General features: G+C 55.8%; 1 pseudogene; it reads left to right on the top strand.

Annotated features, from left to right (window-relative positions):
* The window catches only part of LOC142905639 (semaphorin-5B-like), a 37,678-nt pseudogene extending 14,758 nt beyond the window's left edge, over positions 1–22,920 (top strand).
* Positions 22,921–23,198: the final 278 nt, after the last annotated feature.

The following is a 23,198-nucleotide window of genomic DNA, read 5'->3' as shown; positions in this document are numbered from 1 at the left end:
GAACCTCATCGATGTCTCCACGTGCAGATCCTCATCGATGTCTCCACGTGCAGACCCTCATCGATGTCTCCACGTGTAGAACTCATCGATGTCTCCACGTGTAGACCCTCATCGATGTCTCTGTGTGCAGACCCTCATCGATGTCTCTGTGTGCAGACCCTCATCGATGTCTCCACCTGTAGACCCTCATCGATGTCTCTGTGTGCAGAACCTCATCGATGTCTCCACGTGTAGACCCTCATCGATGTCTCCACGTTTAGACCCTCATCGATGTCTCCACGTGTAGACCCTCATCGATGTCTCCACCTGTAGACCCTCATCGATTTCTCCACCTGTAGACCCTCATCGATGTCCCCACCTACAGATCCTCATCGATGTCTTCACGTGTAGATCCTCATCGATGTCTCCACCTGTAGACCCTCATCGATGTCTCCACGTGTAGATTCTCATCGATGTCTCTGTGTGCAGACCCTCATCGATGTCTCCACCTGTAGACCCTCATCGATGTCTCCACGTGCAGATCATCATCGATGTATCCACGTGCAGACCCTCATCGATGTCTCCAAGTGTAGACGCTCATCGATGTCTCCACGTGTAGACCCTCATCGATGTCTCCACGTCCAGACCCTCATCGATGTCTCCACCTGTAGATCCTCATCGATGTCTCCACGTGTATACCTCATCGATGTCTCCACCTGTAGACCCTCATCGATGTCTCCACGTGTAGACGCTCATCGATGTCTCCACGTGCAGATCCTCATCGATGTCTCCACCTGTAGATCTCATCGATGTCTCCACGTTTAGACCCTCATCGATGTCTCCACGTTTAGACCCTCATCGATGTCTCCACGTGTAGATCTCATCGATGTGTCCACGTGCAGACCCTCATCGATGTCTCCACGTGCAGATCCTCATCGATGTCTCCACGTGTAGATCCTCATCGATGTCTCCATGTGTAGATCTCATCGATGTCTCCACGTGCAGACCCTCATCGATGTCTCCACCTGTAGATCTCATCGATGTCTCACGTGTAGACCCTCATCGATGTCTCCACGTGTAGACCCTCATCGATGTCTCCACGTGCAGACCTCATCGATGTCTCCACGTGTAGACCCTCATCGATGTCTCCACGTGCAGATCCTCGTCGATGTCTCCACGTCCAGACCCTTATCGATGTCTCCACCTGTAGATCCTCATCGATGTCTCCACGTGCAGATCCTCATCGATGTCTCCACGTGTAGAGCTCATCGATGTCTCCACGTGCAGACCCTCATCGATGTCTCCACGTGCAGATCCTCATCGATGTCTCCACGTGTAGACCCTCATCGATGTCTCCACCTGTAGACCCTCATCGATGTCTCCACGTGCAGATCCTCATCGATGTCTCCACCTGTAGATCTCATCGATGTCTCCACGTGTAGACCCTCATCGATGTCTCCACCTGTAGATCCTCATGGATGTCTCCATGTGTAGACCTCATCGATGTCTCCATGTGCAGACCCTCATCGATGTCTCCACGTGTAGATCTCATCGATGTCTCCACCTGTAGACCCTCATCGATGTCTCCACGTGCAGACCCTCATCGATGTCTCCAAGTGTAGACGCTCATCGATGTCTCCACGTGTAGACCCTCATCGATGTCTCCACGTCCAGACCCTCATCGATGTCTCCACGTGTATACCTCATCGATGTCTCCACCTGTAGACCCTCATCGATGTCTCCACGTGTAGACGCTCATCGATGTCTCCACGTGCAGATCCTCATCGATGTCTCCACCTGTAGATCTCATCGATGTCTCCACGTTTAGACCCTCATCGATGTCTCCACGTTTAGACCCTCATCGATGTCTCCACGTGTAGATCTCATCGATGTGTCCACGTGCAGACCCTCATCGATATCTCCACGTGCAGATCCTCATCGATGTCTCCACGTGTAGATCCTCATCGATGTCTCCATGTGTAGATCTCATCGATGTCTCCACGTGCAGACCCTCATCGATGTCTCCACCTGTAGATCTCATCGATGTCTCACGTGTAGACCCTCATCGATGTCTCCACGTGTAGACCCTCATCGATGTCTCCACGTGCAGACCTCATCGATGTCTCCACGTGTAGACCCTCATCGATGTCTCCACGTGCAGATCCTCGTCGATGTCTCCACGTCCAGACCCTTATCGATGTCTCCACCTGTAGATCCTCATCGATGTCTCCACGTGCAGATCCTCATCGATGTCTCCACGTGTAGAGCTCATCGATGTCTCCACGTGCAGACCCTCATCGATGTCTCCACGTGCAGATCCTCATCGATGTCTCCACGTGTAGACCCTCATCGATGTCTCCACCTGTAGACCCTCATCGATGTCTCCACGTGCAGATCCTCATCGATGTCTCCACCTGTAGATCTCATCGATGTCTCCACGTGTAGACCCTCATCGATGTCTCCACCTGTAGATCCTCATGGATGTCTCCATGTGTAGACCTCATCGATGTCTCCATGTGCAGACCCTCATCGATGTCTCCACGTGTAGATCTCATCGATGTCTCCACCTGTAGACCCTCATCGATGTCTCCATGTGCAGATCATCATCGATGTCTCCACGTGTAGATCCTCATCGATGTCTCCATGTGTAGATCTCATCGATGTCTCCATGTGCAGACCCTCATCGATGTCTCCACGTGTAGATCTCATCGATGTCTCCACCTGTAGACCCTCATCGATGTCTCCATGTGTAGATCTCATCGATGTCTCCACGTGCAGACCCTCATCGATGTCTCCACCTGTAGACCTCATCGATGTCTCCACGTGCAGACCCTCATCGATGTCTCCACGTGCAGACCCTCATCGATGTCTCCACGTCCAGACCCTCATCGATGTCTCCGTGTTGCAGATCCCACCTTCGTGTCCACGTACGAGTTCGGCCGTTACGTCTACATCTTCCTGCGCGAGGTCGCCATGGACTCCCCCTGTGGCCATCAGTCGTCGTCATTCGAGGCCCCCCCAGAGGATCGCGGGGGGTCCCCCCCCACGGAAGGCCGAGCCCCCCCGCGCGAGTTGTCGCGCGTCGCCCGCGTGTGCACGAACGACGTGGGCGGCCGCTTCGTGCTCCAGGACACGTGGACCACCTTCACCAAGGCCCTGCTCAACTGCTCCGGCCCTCACGCCGCGCTGGTGGCCACGGTCCTCCTGGCAGAGGACGAGGTGGTCTACGCCCTCTTCTCCTCCTCATCCTCCTCCTCGTCGTCGTCGTCGTCCCCCTCCTCGCGAGAGTGAGTGGCTCGTGTCCACATCTCTCAACGATGGGCGCGGACATTCTCCAGCTGACCTCCTGCGTAGTCCCCGCCCACTGGCAATGAAGCCCCGCCCACTGAATTTCGATTTAAAGACGCTGTCCTTCCGACAGCTGTTTCTTCACCTGAGGACGGCTGCTTGCGTTGTGGCCGAAACGTCGTGAGAATTTTATTATATTGCGTTTTATTTTTTATTATTTGATTATTTCCCTTCCACGTGACTTTACCGAAAGAACCAAGAATATGAATCCCCACCCACTGCTCACCAAGTCCCGCCCACTGGTCACCAAGCCCCCGCCCATTGCTCACCAAACCCCGCCCACTGATCACCAAACCCCCGCCCACTGCCCATGAAGGTCCCACCCACTGCTCAGCATGTGGAATGTGTGGCTGTGTTTATCAGATTCAGAAATATTTATACTGCAGGAGGAATCCGATGAGCTATAAAGCTCTCGACTCAACAGATGCCCACTGGGAGCACGGGCTCTGAAAGTTACACCAACAAACGGTACTAAAACGCGCTAGGGGTTAAAATTACGGTCAAAGGTAAGCATGCGGTGTGTGCGGTGTGTGTGTGTAGTCAGCATGCGGTGTGTGCGGTGTGTGTGTAGTCAGCATGCGGTGTGTGTGGTGTGTGTGTGTAGTCAGCATGCGGTGTGTGCGGTGTGTGTGTAGTCAGCATGCGGTGTGTGTGGTGTGTGTGTGTAGTCAGCATGCGGTGTGTGCGGTGTGTGTGTAGTCAGCATGCGGTGTGTGCGGTGTGTGTGTGTAGTCAGCATGCGGTGTGTGCGGTGTGTGTGTGTAGTCAGCATGCGGTGTGTGCGGTGTGTGTGTGTAGTCAGCATGCGGTGTGTGCGGTGTGTGTGTGTAGTCAGCATGCGGTGTGTGCGGTGTGTGTGTGTAGTCAGCATGCGGTGTGTGCGGTGCGTGTGTGTAGTCAGCATGCGGTGTGTGCGGTGTGTGTGTAGTCAGCATGCGGTGTGTGTGGTGTGTGTGTGTAGTCAGCATGCGGTGTGTGCGGTGCGTGTGTGTAGTCAGCATGCGGTGTGTGCGGTGTGTGTGTAGTCAGCATGCGGTGTGTGTGGTGTGTGTGTGTAGTCAGCATGCGGTGTGTGCGGTGCGTGCAGGCCGGGCGCGCCGCACACCTCCGCCGTGTGCGCGTTCTCGCTGAGCGCCGTGGATGCGGCGTTTCGGGGCCCATACCTCCTGCAGGAAACACCGCGATCCGAGTGGACGGTTCAGCCCAACCCCAACCCCGACTTCCAGGTGAAGGAGGGAGTCTAGATTTGGTCGTTCCCTCATTCGTCAATTATTGAGTTTTTAATTATCCATTCAAGTATTGGTTCATCAATTATGCAATTATTCACTCGTCAATTCAATTGGCACCTGGCTCAATCAAACATGAGATGATTAATTGAATCGCTCGTTCATTCGTCCGTTCGCCGCCAATTCATGCCTTGGCAGAATCGGCAAATGTGAGTGAGCGTGGCGGCGATGGAGCGTTGTACCCATTGGCTGCGCCGCGGGGAAGGGAATGTGCGAGGCAACGGGAGAGAAGGCAGAGTGGGGGAGTGGGGGGGGTGGGGGAGTGGGGGGGGATTGGGGGGGGGGGATTTGGGGGGGGCAGGATGAGTGGGAGAGCGAAGGGAGGCCGGGACGGAGGTCCCCAAGGTGAACAAAGAGGAGGGGCGTGGGGGCACGGCTCAAGATGAGCGGCGGTGATGATGACGACGGCGGTGATGATGACGACGGCAATGATGATGACGACGGTGATGATGATGACAACGGCGATGATGATGACGACGGCGGTGATGATGATGACGACGGCGGTGATGTTGACGACGGTGGTGATGTTGGTGATGGTCGCATGCTGCGTAGTGTGGCACGCAGGGCGGCGGTGACGAAGACGACGACGACGACACCGACGATGCCGATCATGATGACGATGACGAGCGAGGAGTGGGGGGCCCGGGTGACCCCGGCGTGGCGGGGGGCCGGCTGACCGAGCGGAGCCTCTCCGACGCCCAGCGCCTCATCCTCATGGCGCAGGCGGTGGAGCCGGAGAGCGGGGGGCCCGTGTTCACGTGGGGGGGGGCCCGCCTCACGGCGCTGGCCGTGGACCCCGTGCAGGGGGCTCGGGCTCTGCACCACGTGCTCTACCTGGCCACAGGTGTGACCCCCCCCCCTCACCCCAACCCCACCCAACCCCCCCCACTCCCCCGCAAAAAACCGCAGTGATCAACCACGACACTGAACCGCACCGCACCGCTCCACCCGCAACGCGTGCACTCCTAGCAGGCGCTCGCTCACATCTCTCGCCCCATGTGCCTGGGGGTTTGGCGGTGGTGGTGGGGGTCTCTGCGTGCGTGAGCAGAGGGGGGAGCGGTGCTGAAGGTGTCCACGGCGTGGAAGCCGCGGGGTGCCGCCCCCCCCTGCGTGGTGGAGGAGATGAGACCCTTCCCGGCGGAGCCCCCCCGAACCTCGCCGCCCACGACTCGACAGCCCCCCCAGCTCGCCCACCGTCATCGCCGCCGCCGGCCGCGTCTTCGCCGTCGTCGGCACCGCGGAGGTGGGAGCAGCGGGGAGACGAGGGGAGACATCGGCGAGTTGAGGAGAGGCGCCGGGGAGGCGAGCGGCGCCGGCGGGGGGCCCTGGGGGGCCATCGCGAGCCTGCGCGTGGCGCCGGGGGAGGGGGGGGCCCTCTTCGTGGGGCTGGACGGGGGGGTGGCGCGCCTCCCGCTGCAGAGGTGCCGCTCGTACGCGTCGCGACGGTGAGGGCCTGACCCCGGGCGCTCGACGTGACCCCGAGCACTCACATTGACCCCTAGCACTCACCTTGAGCCGTAGCACTCACCTTGAGCCCTAGCACTCACATTGACCCCTAGCACTTACCATGACTCCTAGCACTCACATTGAGCCCTAGCACTCACCTTGACCCCGAGCACTCACATTGACCCCTAGCACTCACCTTGAGCCCTAGCACTCACCTTGAGCCCTAGCACTCACATTGACTCCAAGCACTCACCTTGACCCCGAGCACTCACATTGACCCCAAGCACTCACCTCGACCCCGAGCACTCACCTTGACCCCTAGCACTCACCTTGAGCCCTAGCACTCACATTGACCCCAAGCACTCACCTTGACTCCGAGCACTAACATTGACCCCAAGCACTCACCTTGACCCCGAGCACTCACCTTGACCCCGAGCACTCACCTTGACCCCGAGCACTAACATTTACCCCTAGCACTCACCTTGACCCCTAGCACTCACATTGACCCCGAGCACTCACCTTGAGTCCTAGCACTCACCTTGACCCATAGCACTCACCTTGACCCCTAGCACTCACCTTGACCCCTAGCACTCACCTTGACCCCTAGCACTCACATTGACCCATAGCACTCACCTTGAGCCCTAGCACTCACCTTGACCCATAGCACTCACCTTGACCCCTAGCACTCACATTGACCCCGAGCACTCACCTTGACCCCGAGCACTCACCTTGACCCCTAGCACTCATCTTGACCCCTAGCACCCACCTTGACTTATAGCACTCACCTTGACCTCTAGCACTCACCTTGACCCCGAGCACTCACCTTGACCCCTAGCAATCACCTTGACCCATATCACTCACCTTGATCCCGATCACTCACCTTGACCCCGAGCATTCACCTTGACCCCTAGCACTCACATTGACCCCTAACACTCACCTTGACCTCTAGCACTCACCTTGACCCCTAGCACTCATCTTGACCCCTAGCACCCACCTTGACCCTAGCACTCACCTTGACCCCTAGCACTCACCTTGACCCCGAGCACTCACCTTGACCCCTAGCAATCACCTTGACCCATATCACTCACCTTGATCCCGATCACTCACCTTGACCCCGAGCACTCACCTTGACCCCTAGCACTCACCTTGACCCCTAGCACTCACCTTGACCCCTAGCACTCACCTTGACCCCTAGCACTCACCTTGACCCCCGAGCACGCACCTTGACCCCGAGCACTCACCTTGACCCCGAGCACTCACCTTGACCCCTAGCACTCACATTGACCCCGAGCACTCACCTTGACCCCGAGCACTCACCTTGGCCCCCTAGCACTCACATTGACCCCTAGCACTCACCTTGACCCCGAGCACTAACATTGACCCCTAGCACTCACCTTGACCCCTAGCACTCATCTTGACCCCTAGCACCCACCTTGACCCCTAGCACTCACCTTGACCCCTAGCACTCACCTTGACCCCCGATCACTCACATTGACCCCGAGCACTCACCTTGACCCCTAGCAATCACCTTGACCCATATCACTCACCTTGATCCCGATCACTCACCTTGACCCCTAGCACTCACATTGACCCCTAGCACTCACCTTGACCTCGAGCACTCACCTTGACCCCTAGCACTCACCTTGACCCCCGATCACTCACATTGACCCCGAGCACTCACCTTGACCCCTAGCAATCACCTTGACCCATATCACTCACCTTGATCCCGATCACTCACCTTGACCCCTAGCACTCACATTGACCCCTAGCACTCACCTTGACCTCGAGCACTCACCTTGACCCCTAGCACTCACCTTGACCCCGAGCACTCACCTTGACCCCGAGCACTCACCTTGACCCCCTAGCACCCACCTTGACCCCTAGCACTGAGCTGGACCCCTCACTCCCCTTGCCCTAACCTGACCATCCTCCCTCCCCTACCTCTCCCTTCACTCTCTCCATCCCGCCCTCTCCCACGCCTCTCCCCTTTCAACTCCCTCCTATCCCCTGCCGCTCCTGTCCCCCTCTCTCTTCTTCCCCCACCCCCTCACCCCCCAGGCTGTGTGTGGGCGTGCGGGACCCCTACTGTGGGTGGGATGCCCCCCGCGGGGTATGCACCACGGTAGAGAGGAGCTCCAACATGGGCCTGTGGGAGCAGGAGCTCACGCATTGCCCGGTAACACACACACACACGTGTATTCACACACACACGTATTCACGCACACGTTCACACACACACACACACGTGTACTCACGCACGCACGTACTCACACACACGTTCACACACACACACACACGTGTGCTCACGCACACACGTACTCACGCACACGTTCACACACACACACACACGTGTAGTAAACAACAACAACCGCCATTCGCCACTAAGTGGCGGTGGCGTCACCACGACGCTTGTGCCAGGCTATGTGCACCCTAAGGCCACGTGAAGTGTCGAACGCCCGCTGGCAGGAGGTCACGGGGCAGACCCAGGTGCCACGGGTCGACTGACTGAGATGACTGGCTGATGCACCACCTGTGCCCTCTACTGTGCCAACCTGCTGTGCTTTAGCCACCCGGCGCTCCGCTCGTTGTTGTGAGCATCGCTCCTCCACCCTCCGTTGTTGTTGGAGGGCGACTGCCTCCAACTGCCCAGTAGCGTCCTTCACGAGCCTCCTCCACAGAGGCCGATCTTGACACCGCTGGTACCAGTCATCGGCAAGTCCACTCAGCTCCACATCCTCCTGTACCACATCACTCCATCTCTTCTCTAGGCCGTGTCGCGCCCGTTTAGCCCCCTCGATCCGGCCGAACAAAAGCTGTTTCGGCATGCGGTGGATTGGCATACGGGCTACATGACCCAGCCATCGCAGCCTTGCCCGCCAGAGGAGCTCACCGATGGGACCTAGCCCAGATCTTTCAAGGATTTGTGAGCTCCTCACACAATCCAGTCTGGTTAAACCCAGGATGGATCGTAGGCAGGCCAGCCTAAATGTTTCTAACCGGCGAAGATGTTCCATTAGGGGGGTCCACGTTTCGCAAGCATAGAGAAGGGAGGGAATGACCGTGGCCGAGAAGACCTGAAGTTTAGTGCGGAGCGACAGACAAGGTAGCTTCCACACAGCGTTACGCAACCGATGAAAAGATATTGCCGCTCGACTGATTCGGAGTGAGACCTCTGCTGTTAAACTGGAGCCGGTTATAAGCACACTGCCCAGGTATGGGAAACTCTCCACTCTCTCCACAACTGCCCCATCACCGATTGGGAGTTGTGGGAGTGGAGTGTCCGATGGTACAAAATACCCAGGCAGGTGCTTAATTTTGGTAAACTAAGCATGCGTACACACACACGTGTACACACACACGTGTACACACACACATACGCGTACTCACACACAGACGTGTACACACACACACGTGTACACATACGCGTACTTACACATACACGTTCACACACACACACGTGTACACACACGTGTACACACGCACACGTGTACACACACACATACGCGTACTCACACACACACGTTCACACACAGACGTGTACACACACACACGTGTACACACACGTGTACACACGCATGCAGAGTGGCGGTGCAGTAGTTGAGCGCCCCCTGCATCACTGCCAACTCGCTCCCCTGCACCCTCAAGTCTCGTCAGAGGCGGCGAGCGACATCTGAACCGATATCCACCTACAAACACCCCCACCACCCCCCCCCCATTTACCCCCCCATCCCCCCCCATTTACCCCCCAACCCCACCGCCCCCCCCCCCCCACCTCCCCCTATCGCAGGTGCGGAACGTGACGGTGGACGGGGCGATGGACGGGGCGGTGGACGGGGCGGTGGACGTGACGGTGGACGGGGCGGTGGACGTGACGGTGGACGGGGCGGTGGACGTGACGGTGGACGGGGCGTTCGGGCCGTGGTCGCCGTGGCAGCGCTGCGAGCAGCTGGGCGGCGTCGGCCACCGCGGGGGGCCCCGCCGGGCGGGGGCCCCCCCGGGGCCCCCCTCTCGGTGCGAGTGCCGCAGGCGCGAGTGCGAGGGCCCCCCGCCGCGTTGCGGGGGGCGCGGCTGCGAGGGGGCGCGCGTGCACGTGGCCAACTGCAGCAGGTGCGTGCTGGTCTCCCCTAGGTCGACTCAGCCTTGAACACGCGAGGGAGACAAAGGCGGCCGGGCGTGGCGGTGGCGGTGGCCGGCCGGAGCCGCGCCCGCCACAGTTGCCGCTCGTTAAGAGCACTTGCCCCAACAGTCTGTTACAGACTATACGGGGGATCTTTGTCTTGTCTTTGTTGTTGTTGTTGTTGTGTGCGAGCGCGAGAGCAGTTTGAACAACGGCATGATTTGGCGTGGCACATTGGTCCGGGTCCTCACCTGGTCAATTAACATCCACTCAGACTCTGAACTTGAGCTCACCCGCCCACGCAGCGTCTCACTCGACCTCTCACTCAGCCGCTGTGGGCTACCTGGGGGGTCTTTGTCTTTGTCTGTACGGCAGGGATGGCGCGTGGGCGACGTGGGCCCAGTGGGGGCCCTGCTCCTCCTCCTCCTCGTGCGGCCGCGGGCGGCAGAGCCGAGCTCGCTCCTGTGAGAGCCCCTCGCCTCGGCACGGGGGCAGGGGGTGTGCGGGGGACGGGCGGGAGGAGAGGTAACATCACCATCATCACCACCGACATCATCACCAACATCGTCATAACCACCATCAACATCATCATCATCATCACCACCACCGACATCATCATAACCATCATCATCATCACCACCAACCTCAAAACCAACATCATCATAAGCATCATCATCACCACCACCAACATCATCATAACCATCATCATCATCACCACCACCATCATCCTCATCACCACCACCAACATCATCATAACCATCATCATCATCACCACCACCATCATCATCATGACCACCAACATCACCACCACCAACATCATCATAACCATCATCATCATCATCACCACCACCACCACCAACATCATCATGACCACCAACATCGTCATTATGCCCCCCAATATGGTCGTGAAAATGACCACCGCCAAAAGCATCGTATCTCGCTGTCTCTGTGTTCCCCGTCTCCGTGTGACCCCGTGACCCCATATCGCCTCGAAGCTCCCATGTCGTCTCCGTGACCCCCGGTGTGTCCCCGTGTTCCTGTGACCCGTGTCCACATGACCCCGTGACCCGTGTCCTCGTGACCCCGTGACCCCGTGTCCCCACTGATGTCTCTCTCCCCCCCCCCAACCCCCGCCCCACCTCCGCGTCTCCCCAGGCCCTGTAACGTGACCGCGCCGTGCCCCGCCGCATCCCTGTGGGGGCCCTGGAACCCCTGGGGGGGCTGCAGCGCCGTGTGCGCCGGGGGGGTGCGCACACGCACGCGCTCGTGCGCGGGCGGACGCACGTGCCCGGGATGCGACCAGGTGCGGGTCACGTGTGTGTATGTGTGTGTGTGCACGTGTGTGTGTATGTGTGTGCACGTGTGTGTGTGTGTGTGTGCACGTGTGTGTGTATGTGTGTGCACGGCAAAACAACCCCCTACCTCCTCGCGGTGCCGGACGGGCAACTCTGTCGTGGACAGCGCTGTGGGGGGAGATCCAATTTTGATTGGCTCCTCCCCTCATGGCATATGTGTCCACCACAGGGGCTAAACGGGGGCTCTGGACGGGTGCGAGGGGCTGGTAACCCCTCCACCTTCAATTAATTACCACGAAACTACGAATTAAACTGAAATATGTAACAACTAAGCTTGTGCCGGAGGCCCCGGGGGGCCAGGCGTCTATGACGTCTCCTGGCCAAACCCCAATTGGCGGAGCCAGGAGATTGAATACCTACCCTCGGGGCTACTCCAGAAACAACGAAAAGCCACTACGGTTGGCCACGTGGAATGTTCGAACGCTCACTGCAGAGGAGAGGCTGCCACTCCTCTGTCGGGAGCTGGACCGGTACCGCCTGGATCTATGCGGCATTCAGGAGGTCCGGTGGACCGGCTCTGGCTCCTGCCACCATGAGGGGTGGACAGTCCTCTACTCGGGGCAGCAGACTGCCAAACAACAGGGTGTGGGTCTTCTTTTGAACAAAAGAATGAAGGGGGCGTGGGAGCGTGGCGGTGAGGTGTGGGAAGCTGTAAGCCCCAGGCTACTTTGGGCTCGCCTTCCCATCAACCGGAGGCGAGGAATGGTGGTCGTGGTTACTTATGCCCCCACCGAAGATGAACATCCGTGGAGGGATGCAGGCAAAGCCGATGAGTCAGATGCCTTCTATGACCTCCTGTCACAGGTGCTGGCTAAAGTGGCCCCTCGGGATAGAGTCATCATGTTGGGTGACTTCAATGCCCGAGTTGGTCATGATACTGGCACCTGGTCTGGAGTGATTGGAGGGCATGGGCCAGATCAGCTCAATAACAACGGTAGGAGGCTGCTAGATTTTTGTGCAGCCCATGGGCTTGTAATTACCAACACGCTGTTCCGGCATCGGCGCATCCACACAACATCATGGATGCATGCCGGGTCCAAGCAAGAACATCTGCTGGATTACATAGTGACGGACCAGCGAATGCGAGCCCATGTCCTTGACACCAGGACCTACCGTGGAGCTGATCTGCCCTCTGACCATCGACTAGTCATCTGTAAGATGCGCCTGCCATTCTTCCACTCCGGTGGTGGGTGTACACCCAGGACCCCATTCCAACCTAAAGTGGCCTGGTCTCAGTTATCTGATGAAAGTTGCAAGCGAGAATTTCATCATCGCTTGCGGCTGGGATTGGCATCGTCCCCGACTCCTCCTGATGTCGAGGGTAAATGGGCGAGGTTTAGGACTGTGACTCATGCAGCTGCAATGGCTGCTTTGGGTACGCGGTCCAGACCTCCCCAGACACCCTGGATGACAGAGGAGCTGTTCACGATGGTTGAGAAAAAGCGACAGGCCCACTGTCATCGGCTACAGAATCCCACGTCAGAGAATGAGGAGGCTTACCGCAGCCTTCGCTCGGAGGTTCGGAGAGCCGTGAGGCGCTGCAAGGATGGGTGGTGGTCGCGGGTTGCTGAGGAGATGGAGTCTGCCTCAGTGGCCCGTGATCACAAATCTCTATTTAACTCCATCAAAAAAGCAACCTGCAGCGCCACACCTATTACCATCATTAGGGGAAAAAACGGTGATCCAATTTCCGACCCCCAGGAACAGGTTCGCAGATTTGCTGAGCATTTCTGTGAGATCCTGGGGGAGGGAAAATCCCTCAGCCAGGAAAACATCGTGGCACAAAGTGAGGATGACCCTGCTGAGGCTGCGGTGCCTCAAATATTGGATGAAGTCACCCCCTGTGAGTGGCTGGCTGAGGTGCCATCTGCTGAGGAAGTATTGAAGGCGATCCGGAGTCTGAGACCAGGAAAGGCAGCGGGCAGAGATGATCTCCCAAGCGAAATGCTGAGGGAGGGTGGCGTTTGTGCACAGACTGCCCTATATGACATCATAACAACAGTCTGGACCACTGGACGGGTTCCGCAGGATTGGAAGGATGCCCTGGTGGTCCCCCTTTTTAAGAAGGGGGACCGCACAGACTGTAACAACTACAGGGGCATCTCACTCCTCAGTGTGCCGGGAAAGGTCCTGGCAAGGATTATTCAGCATCGCCTTGCCAGGCACGCTGAGGAGAGGCTTGCGGAGCCCCAATGCGGTTTCAGGAAAGGGCGGTCCTGCACAGATGCCATATTTTCTGTCCGTCTGCTACAGCAGAGGTGTAGGGAATTCCAACAAGACCTACATCTCTGCTTTATTGACCTGGTCAAGGCCTATGATACCATCAGTAGGCCTGGGCTCTGGGTCGTTCTTCGTGCTTTTGGAGTACCTGACCCTCTGCTCACGATCATTAAGGACCTTCATGATGGTGAGCGGGCCCGGGTAAAACTACGTGGCCGGGAGTCAGAGCCATTCCCTGTACACCTTTGGGTGCGACAGGGATGTCCTCTGGCTCCCACATTATTTAACATCTATTTTGACCACGTAGTTCGTGAAGCCTTCAATAGCTGTACCGGGGGAATCTCCATATGGTACAGATATAATGGGAGGCTAATCGATGCCCGGGTGCGGTCAAGGGATGGCTCCCTATTGCTCAACCACGTTATGTATGCTGATGACTTGGTAATAGCTGCTCAGTCAGAGGAGGAGTTGGAGACGCTGCTGCTGAGACTGGAGCGTGCCACTAAGAGGTGGGGCCTTACCATCAGCCCCACCAAAACTAAGCACCTGCCTGGGTATTTTGTACCATCGGACACTCCGCCCCCACAACTCCCAATCGGTGGTGGGGCAGTTGTGGAGAGAGTGGAGAGTTTCCCATACCTGGGCAGTGTGCTTATGACTGGCTCCAGTTTAACAGCAGAGGTCTCACTCCGAATCAGTCGAGCGGCAATATCTTTTCATCGGTTGCGTAACGCTGTGTGGAAGCTACCTGGTCTGTCGCTCCGCACTAAGTTTCAGGTCTTCTCGGCCACGGTCATTCCCTCCCTTCTCTACGCTTGCGAAACGTGGGACCCCCTAATGGAACATCTTCGCCGGTTAGAAACATTTAGGCTGGCCTGCCTACGATCCATCCTGGGTTTAACCAGACTGGATTGTGTGAGGAGCTCACAAATCCTTGAAAGATCTGGGCAGGGTCCCATCGGTGAGCTCCTCCGGCAGGCAAGGCTGCGATGGCTGGGTCATGTAGCCCGCATGCCCAGCCACCGCATGCCGAAACAGCTTTTGTTTGGCCGGATTGAGGGGGCTAAGCGGGCGCGGCACGGGCTAGAGAAGAGATGGAGTGATGTGGTACAGGAGGACGTGGAGCTGAGTGGACTTGCCGATGACTGGTACCAGCGGTGTCAAGATCGGCCCCTGTGGAGGAAGGCTCGTGAAGGATGCTACTGGGCAGTTGGAGGCAGTCGCCTCCAACAACAACGGAGGGCGGAGGAGCGACGCTCACACAGCGAGCGGAGCGCCGGGTGGCTAAAGCACAGCAGGTTGGCACAGTAGGGGGCACAGGTGGTGCATCAGCCAGTCATCTCAGTCAGTCGACCCGTGGCACCTGGGTCTGCCCGTGACCTCCTGCCAGCGGGCGTTCGACACTTCACGTGGCCTCAGGGTGCACATAGCCTGGCACAAGCGTCGTGGTGACGTCACCGCCACTTAGTGGCGAATGGCGGTTGTTGTTGTTGTTGCACGTGTGTGTGTGCACGTGTGTGTGTGCACGTGTGTGTGTGTGTGCACGTGTGTGTATGTGTGTGCACGTGTGTGTGTGTGCACGTGTGTGTGTGTGTGTGCACGTGTGTGTGTGTGCACGTGTGTGTGTGTGTGTGTGCACGTGTGTGTGTGTGCACGTGTGTGTGTGTGTGTGCACGTGTGTGTGTGTGCACGTGTGTGTGTGTGTGTGCACGTGTGTGTGTGTGCACGTGTGTGTGTTGCACATGTGTGTGTGTGGGAGCGGTGGTGTAGCGGTTAGCGCTACTGCGCTATGAACCCGGCGACCCGAGATCGGATTCCGCTCACGGCCAACACCAGTGACGATTGTCTGAAGCGGTCCTGGGGGCCTCCCCTAGGTCGACTCGACCTCAAATTAGTACCTGGTGCGGTGTGGTAAACATCGCCACTCGAGGGGAAAAGGCGGCCCGGTGTCTGTGCTGGCCACCCACCCCCTCGTGTGCCTTCGTAGGTGCTCGCTAACAGCACTTGCCGTGAAGTCAATGCAGTCTACACGGGGGATCTTTGTCTTGTGTGTGTGTGTGTGTCAAGCTGCGCGAGTCACCTTGGATGTGACAACGCGCAAAGATGTGCAGAGCTCTCTCAGCCTTGCCCAGAGCACCAGCTCAATAGAACTGAGTGATTGTTTGTGTGTGCGTGTGTGCGTGCCGTGCAGTCATTTGGACCACCGACCCCACGGGGGTGGAGAAACCGGTTTCGCCCTCACCATCAGCATCATCACTGTCGAGGAATATTTCCTTCACATTTCCCGTGTCCCCCTACACACACACACACTTGCACATACACACATCAATGCACATACACACGCACGCACACCCATTCACTTGCACACGCACGCACGCACACACACACACACCTGCACACACACACATCAATGCACATACACACGCACGCACACCCATTCACTTGCACACGCACGCACACACACTCGCAGGACACCCAGGTGTGCAACCCGCAGCCGTGCCCGGAGGTACGCAGGGTGACCCATGGGGACCCTGGGTCTCCGTGGATCCCACGGGGGGTCGAGCCCCCCACGGGGGTCAACGGGGACGCCACGAGCAACGGTGGCGCTACACGTGCCGGGCCAGGGTCGTCCCATCGCCATCGTCGTCGTCGTCGTCGACGACGATGTTCCTGTCGTGGCCACTGTCGTCGTGGTGGGGTGACGGTGGGGGGCTGGTGGTAGGACCCCGGAGCGTGGAGATGCGGTACTGTGCTCCAGGGGATGACGTGACCTGTTCGGGTGAGAGGCAAACACGAGACGGGGGGGGGGGGTGGTTTGATTGGGGGGGGGGGTCCCGTATGGGGGCCCTGCACGACAACATGGCTATTCACTCTAGGGGCAAGGCTTGCAAGATGCCAACATTGGGAGATTCCGCGACCACCTTGAACGCACCTTCGGACCTGGTGGAGGGAATGTTTGCAGCTCTCTCCCGAAGCAACCTTCTGCGTGTTATTTTTGTTTATACGACTCTGGAAGCGTTCGTTGCCGTGGCCACGGCAGACCTCTCTCGCCTACTCCAGCAGGTTTTTTTTCCTTGCTGTGGTTGTCCCACCTGATGACGATTGCTTGCGTTGCGATGGAAACGTCGCGTGATCTATTATTTGTTTTCTACCTACGTGGTGAAAGACTGTGGATTCCTGCAGTCACGTCAAATCAAGATTGTAACTTTAACCGTGAAGTCATTATTTAAATGCATGCCTACGAAAGGGCAGCTTACTTCAATCGGGATTGGTAGGGCTATTTTAATACACACAATAGACAGGAAGGACAAGTTCAAAGGGCTCGCATGATGCGCATGCATAATGTAGGTTTACTCAGTAACTCCCCCCCCCCCCCATCATTCCACAAGAGCGCAGAAGCGTGGTCACCACATCTACGCCTCTATATATGGAAATGAAACAGGTGGACTTCTCCACAAATCTGGCTTGTCGCCTGATGAAGCTGGTTGCAATTACTGGTGAAACGTCGTACTCAGATTGTAAATGTTGTGGCTTGGCTCTCCAACACACACCCGGTGTGCTGTACTAGTATACTACACTATACACTACACACTATACACTACACTATACACTACACTATATACTACACTATACACTACACTATACACCACACTATACACTACACTATACACTACACAATACACTACACTATACACTACACTATATACTACACTATACACTACACTACACTATACACTACACTATACACTACACTTATACACTACACTATACACATACACACTACACATACACTATACACTACACTATACACTACACTATACACTACACTATATACTACACTATACACTACACTATACACCACACTATACACTACACTATACACTACACAATACACTACACTATACACTACACTATACACTACACTATACACTACACTATACACCACACTATACACTACACTATACACTACACTATACACTACACTATACACTACACTATACACTACACTATACACCACACTATACACTACACTATACACTACACTATACACTACACTATACACTACGATACACTAGTGCTGTACTAGTGACGAGCTGGCCACGTTCTGTTTACGTGACAACCCTTACTCGTCGGCTGTGTCGGGTGGTGGCGGGTTTTAACGACACAACATTTATACATTCACGCAATCTCACCCAAACCCCCCCCCCCCCTCTATTATGGCGGGCGAGGTAGTTAACATCTCCTAGCCACCGTAGTGCCCATAACGAACCCCCCCCTCTCCCCCCCACTCCCTCCCCTTCCAGGACCTGACGTGGAGTCAAGGAGCAAAGGTTACGAGAGTGGGGAGCTCCATCCCCCCGTATGGGGACCCTGGGGGCCCTGGACCCCCTGCACGCGAGACTGCGGCAAGGGGTTCCGAACCCGGAGGAGGGGGTGCAGCCACGGGCCTGGGACCCGGGGGGCCCGGGGAGTGCCCTGCCCGGGGACCCCCGTGGAGTATGAGGAGTGTAGCGTGCAGCAGTGTCAGGGTGAGAGGGGTCTGTGGTGGGGGGGGAGAGGGGTCTGTGGTGGGGGGGGGGGAGAGGGGTCTGTGGTGGGGGGGGGGAGATGGGGTCTGTGGTGGGGGGGGAGAGGGGTTTGTGGTGGGGGGGGAGAGGGGTCTGTGGTGGGGGGGGAGAGGGGTCTGTGGTGGGGGGGGGGAGAGGGGTCTGTGGTGGGGGGGGGTGTAAGTGCAGCAGTGTCAGGGTGAGAGGGGTCTGTGGTGGGGGGGGGGGGCGCCGGGGGGGGAGTGGTGGCGCAGCGATCAGCTCACTGCGCTATGAACCCAGTGGCGAGCGAAATTAAAACCAGTCGCGGGCCCTCCCCTACTTTGACTCAGCCTCCTATTAATGTCAGAGATTAGGGATAGGCGCTCGCTAACAACGCTTGCCACCCCCCCCCCCCCTTACTGCCTTTCTCCCTCCTTGACCTCTCTGCGCGTGAGCGCAGCCCCCGGCATTTGGAGCTGCTGGTCGCCATGGTCCTCGTGCTCCACCTCCTGCGGGCCCCCCACCACCCCCTCGGGGGGCCCTGCCCCCCCGGGCCTTCGGTCCAGGGGGCGAACATGCTCCAACTCAGCCCAGCCTCCCGGGGGGGCTGCCTGCCCAGGCCCCCAGCTCAGTACGAGACGTGCACCCCTCAGCCCTGCGCGGGTGAGTGTCCCTGACACATCCCCCCCCCAATATTCAAACATGCTCAAAATATCCCCCCCCCCAATATATTGCTATAAAATAGATTTCTGTTTACATGATTGTGGTTATGGTTGTACTTTATTAATCCCTAACCTCTGCCATTACATACAATGAAACAAGAAAGGTAAACAGAAAAAAAACAGAGCAATGTAAATACAATAACACTATTAGACATTATTGTATAAAATGAATAAAAAGTCCATCCAATGTGTTAGTGAATTTGTTTTATATATATTTTAGGACCCCCAGACCCCTGGAAGATTTGGTCCCCCCAATATTGACTCCATGGCTACGGCCTTGCACCCCACCCACCCCACCCCTACTCCCCCCTCTCCTGCCCACCGACCTGGCATGGGATATCTCTAGGTCGGCTCGCCTAAAGCGGATGGAGTAGAAGCCCCTCTTAGCGACGCTGATAGGTTCCACGAAACCGTCCGGCAAGTGATTTGGTCGCTAAGCGAGGAAAGGAAATGCACGGTTAAAAGGGTTCATTCGTACCGACAGCATCGAAAGTTACCTTTTTTTAAACCGTGAAATGTACTTTATACTATTTAAACAACGGATATTAATACATACAGTTACTAACAGAATTATAAACACATAATATTGAAAGAAACATGGTTAATCAATGAATTAATAATTACTGTAGCTACAACAGCCCGCTGTGAATAGGGGAATGGTCGGTAAGTGAACACATTGGGCTCTATGGAGGCACTACACTACTATACACTACACTATACACTACTATACACTACAGTAGTATACACTACTATACACTACTATACACTACACTATACACTACTATACACTACATTATACACTACTATACACTACACTACTATACACTACACTACTATACACTACACTACTATACACTACACTATATACTACACTAATATACACTATACACTACACTACTATACACTACACTACTATACACTACACTATACACTACACTATACACTACACTATACACTACTACACACTACACCACAATACACTACACTACTATATACTACACTACTATACACTACACTGCTATACACTACACTACTATATCCTATACAACTATAGGCTACTATACACTACACTATACACTACACATTGGGCTCTATGGGGGCTCGTCGTTAAGCGATTAGTCGTTAACAGTGGTGGTCGTTAAGAGGGGTTCTACTCTACACTACTATACACTATACTATGCACTACTTTACACTACACTACTATACACTACACTATACACTACACTATACACTACACTATACGCTATACACTACACTACCATACACTACACATTACACTACTCTACACTACTATACTCTACACTATTATACACTATACACTACTATACACTACGCTATACACTACACTACTATACACTACACTACTCTACACTACTATACACTGCACTGCTATACACTGCACCACTGTACTATACACTACTATACACTACACTATACACTACACATTTGGCTCTATTGAGGCCGTCGTTAAGCGAGTAGTCGTTAACAGGGGTGGTCGTTAAGAGGGCAGTACTATTACTGTAGTGCTGTTAAATGGACCACATTTCAGCGAGGCTCAACTGGGACACGAAGTGCAGGTGGCAGCCCCGCCCCTTTCCAACGTTAGCCACGCCCGTTCCCTGTGTTAACCCCGCCCCTTCACGGTGCTAGCCACGCCCATTTTTACACAGCCACGCCAACTCGTCCACTAGTCCCCCCCCCCCCCCCCCCCCCAAAATACAATATAATCACGATCTAATAATAGGGGTTTCCCTCTTTTTTCTGGCAACAAAACTGAAACCTTTTTACAAGGAATCACGTCTGCATTAACCACAATGCTTGTGGTCAAAATGCAAACAAAAAAACACACTCTGATAATATGATGCATTGTCCTTGAAGCTGATGGTCCACACCAGAGAACAGCTTTCTTTGAGCCTCGTCTCAATTGGTGCTAGACCAGAGGACGCCCAAAGGCGTACAGCACCAATTGGGGAAAACCACCATTACTACATTTTGGTACTGGCAAAAAGAGGTCGAATGATACAATCACGATGATCGGCGTGGCGAATGTGGATAACAAAACAACCATCCAGAATGTTTACCTCATTCACGTATCTGTCCCTTCGCGTAGAACATTAATTATTTTTGCTACACATCCCATCAGAAAACGTGGCCTTTTGTGGGAGTGGGTCATTTCATCACCGTTGATTGCTTCAACACAAGCAAAACTCTGGGGCCGGTCTCAGTCGAGGTGCATTCGCCCGACCTTGAGCCTCCCTTAGGGGACGTCCATAAATGACGTCACGCGATTTTTGGATGATTTTTTAACCCCCCTCCCTCGTCACACGGCATCACAAAAAGTCAGACCCCTCCCCCCCCCCGTCAAATATGACGTCACAAAGCTCTGCCCCCTCCCCCCGCCCCCCACAAAAAACATTTCCATTTTGAAAATAAAACATGCTTCAAATCGCTTTAAACTATTGTCATCGTATTGCGTATTTAATGTGGCGCTGCACTCTGATGTTGTAGGAGTGTTGTTATAACAATTAGTGTTATTATAACAATTCTATATTTTGATTTAAAGCTTTCGTGACTGCAGTAATTCATATTCTTAGTTTTTTCGGTAAAGTCACGTTGTTGTTTCCCTTCAACTTGACTTTACCGAAAAAACTAAGATTATAATTCTATATTTATTTAAAGTTGCCCATTTTGAGGTGACGTCACATTTCTCAAACACCTCCCCCCTCCTCGTCACACATCGTCACAAATGTCTGACGCCCCCCCCCCCCCCAGGTGCGTGACGTCATTTATAGACGGCGCCTTAGGTCAACTCAGCCTAAACTGACTTGTTGCAGACGCAGCTGTGGCCAAGCCACGCCGTCGATTTAATCGACGTGAGTCTAACGGTGTCTGGCTGTCGTTTCTCTAGGCTTGGCGCCTGGATGGCGTGAACAGGGTAAGCGTGGTGAGCGTGGTGAGCGTGGTGAGCGTGGTGAGCGTGGCGAGCGTGGTGAGCGTGGTGAGCGTGGCGAGCGTGGTGAGCGTGGCGAGCGTGGCGAGCGTGGTGAGCGTGGTGAGCGTGGTAAGCGTGGTGAGCGTGGCGAGCGTGGTGAGCGTGGTGAGCGTGGTAAGCGTGGTGAGCGTGGTGAGCGTGGTGAGCGTGGTGAGTTAGTGTGGGTGAGCATGGTGGGGGTGAGGTGTGTACAGCGAGTGGTGGCGCTGCGGTTAGCGCGCTACGCTACGAACATAGGGGCGGTCCATAAATGACGTCACACACCTAGGGGAGGGGGGGGGGTCAGACATTTTGTGACGATGTGTGACGAGGGGGGGGTTTGGGAAATGTGACGTCACATCAAAATGCGCAACTTTACGTAAATATAGACAACACGTTCTACTGAATTAAATATACTTTTTTAAATAAATGTTTCTCCTACAACATCAGAGTGCAGCACCACATTAAATACGCACTACAATGACAATAGTTTAAAGCGATTTGAAGCATGTTTTTTGGGGGGGGGGCAGAGCTTTGTTACGTCATATTTGGGGGGGGTCTGACTTTTTGTGACGTCGTGTGACGAAGGGGGGGGGGGTCAAAAATCGTCCAAAAATGCCGTGACGTCATTTATGGACGGCCCTTATGCTCTTTCACAGCCCTTGCCCCGACAAGTGTGTGTGGGCTACCCGGGGGCTCCTTTGCCTCGCTTGTCAGCGCGTGCCGTGTGATTGTTGTTACAGGAAGGGTGATCGCGCCTCTCGACGCGGGAGCGAGGCCCCTGCCGGGGTAAGCCTCATGACAGAACCCCGACGGTCTTATTTGTCTGCCATGTGCGGACGGGGACGCTCCGACCGTCGTCGTTGTTTAGAGAAGCCTCTGACACTCGTCCATCATCTCATCCGGGCCGTGACACTCCCTGAACAAGCCTTACCCCCCCCCCCCTAGACAAGCCTGACCCCCCCCCTGGACAAGCTGACCCCCCCCCCTGGACAAGCCTGACCCCCCCTAGACAAGCCTGACCCCCCCCCTGGACAAGCCTGACCCCCCCCAGACAAACCTGACCCCCGCCCCTGGACAAGCCTGACCCCCCCCCAGACAAGTCTGACCCCCCCCTGGACAAGCCTGACCCCCCCCTAGACAAGCCTGACCCACCGCCTAGACAAGCCTGACCCCCCCCCCCTGGACAAGCCTGACCCCCCTAGACAAGCCTGACCCCCCCCTA

Source organism: Petromyzon marinus, chromosome 56 (genome assembly GCF_048934315.1).
Source record: "Petromyzon marinus isolate PM22_M1 ecotype Great Lakes invasive population chromosome 56, UKy_Petmar_22M1.pri1.0, whole genome shotgun sequence".
Lineage (NCBI taxonomy): Eukaryota > Metazoa > Chordata > Hyperoartia > Petromyzontiformes > Petromyzontidae > Petromyzon > Petromyzon marinus.
The sequence above is the reverse complement of the archived record's forward strand: the minus strand, read 5'-3'. Positions and strand labels throughout refer to the sequence as shown.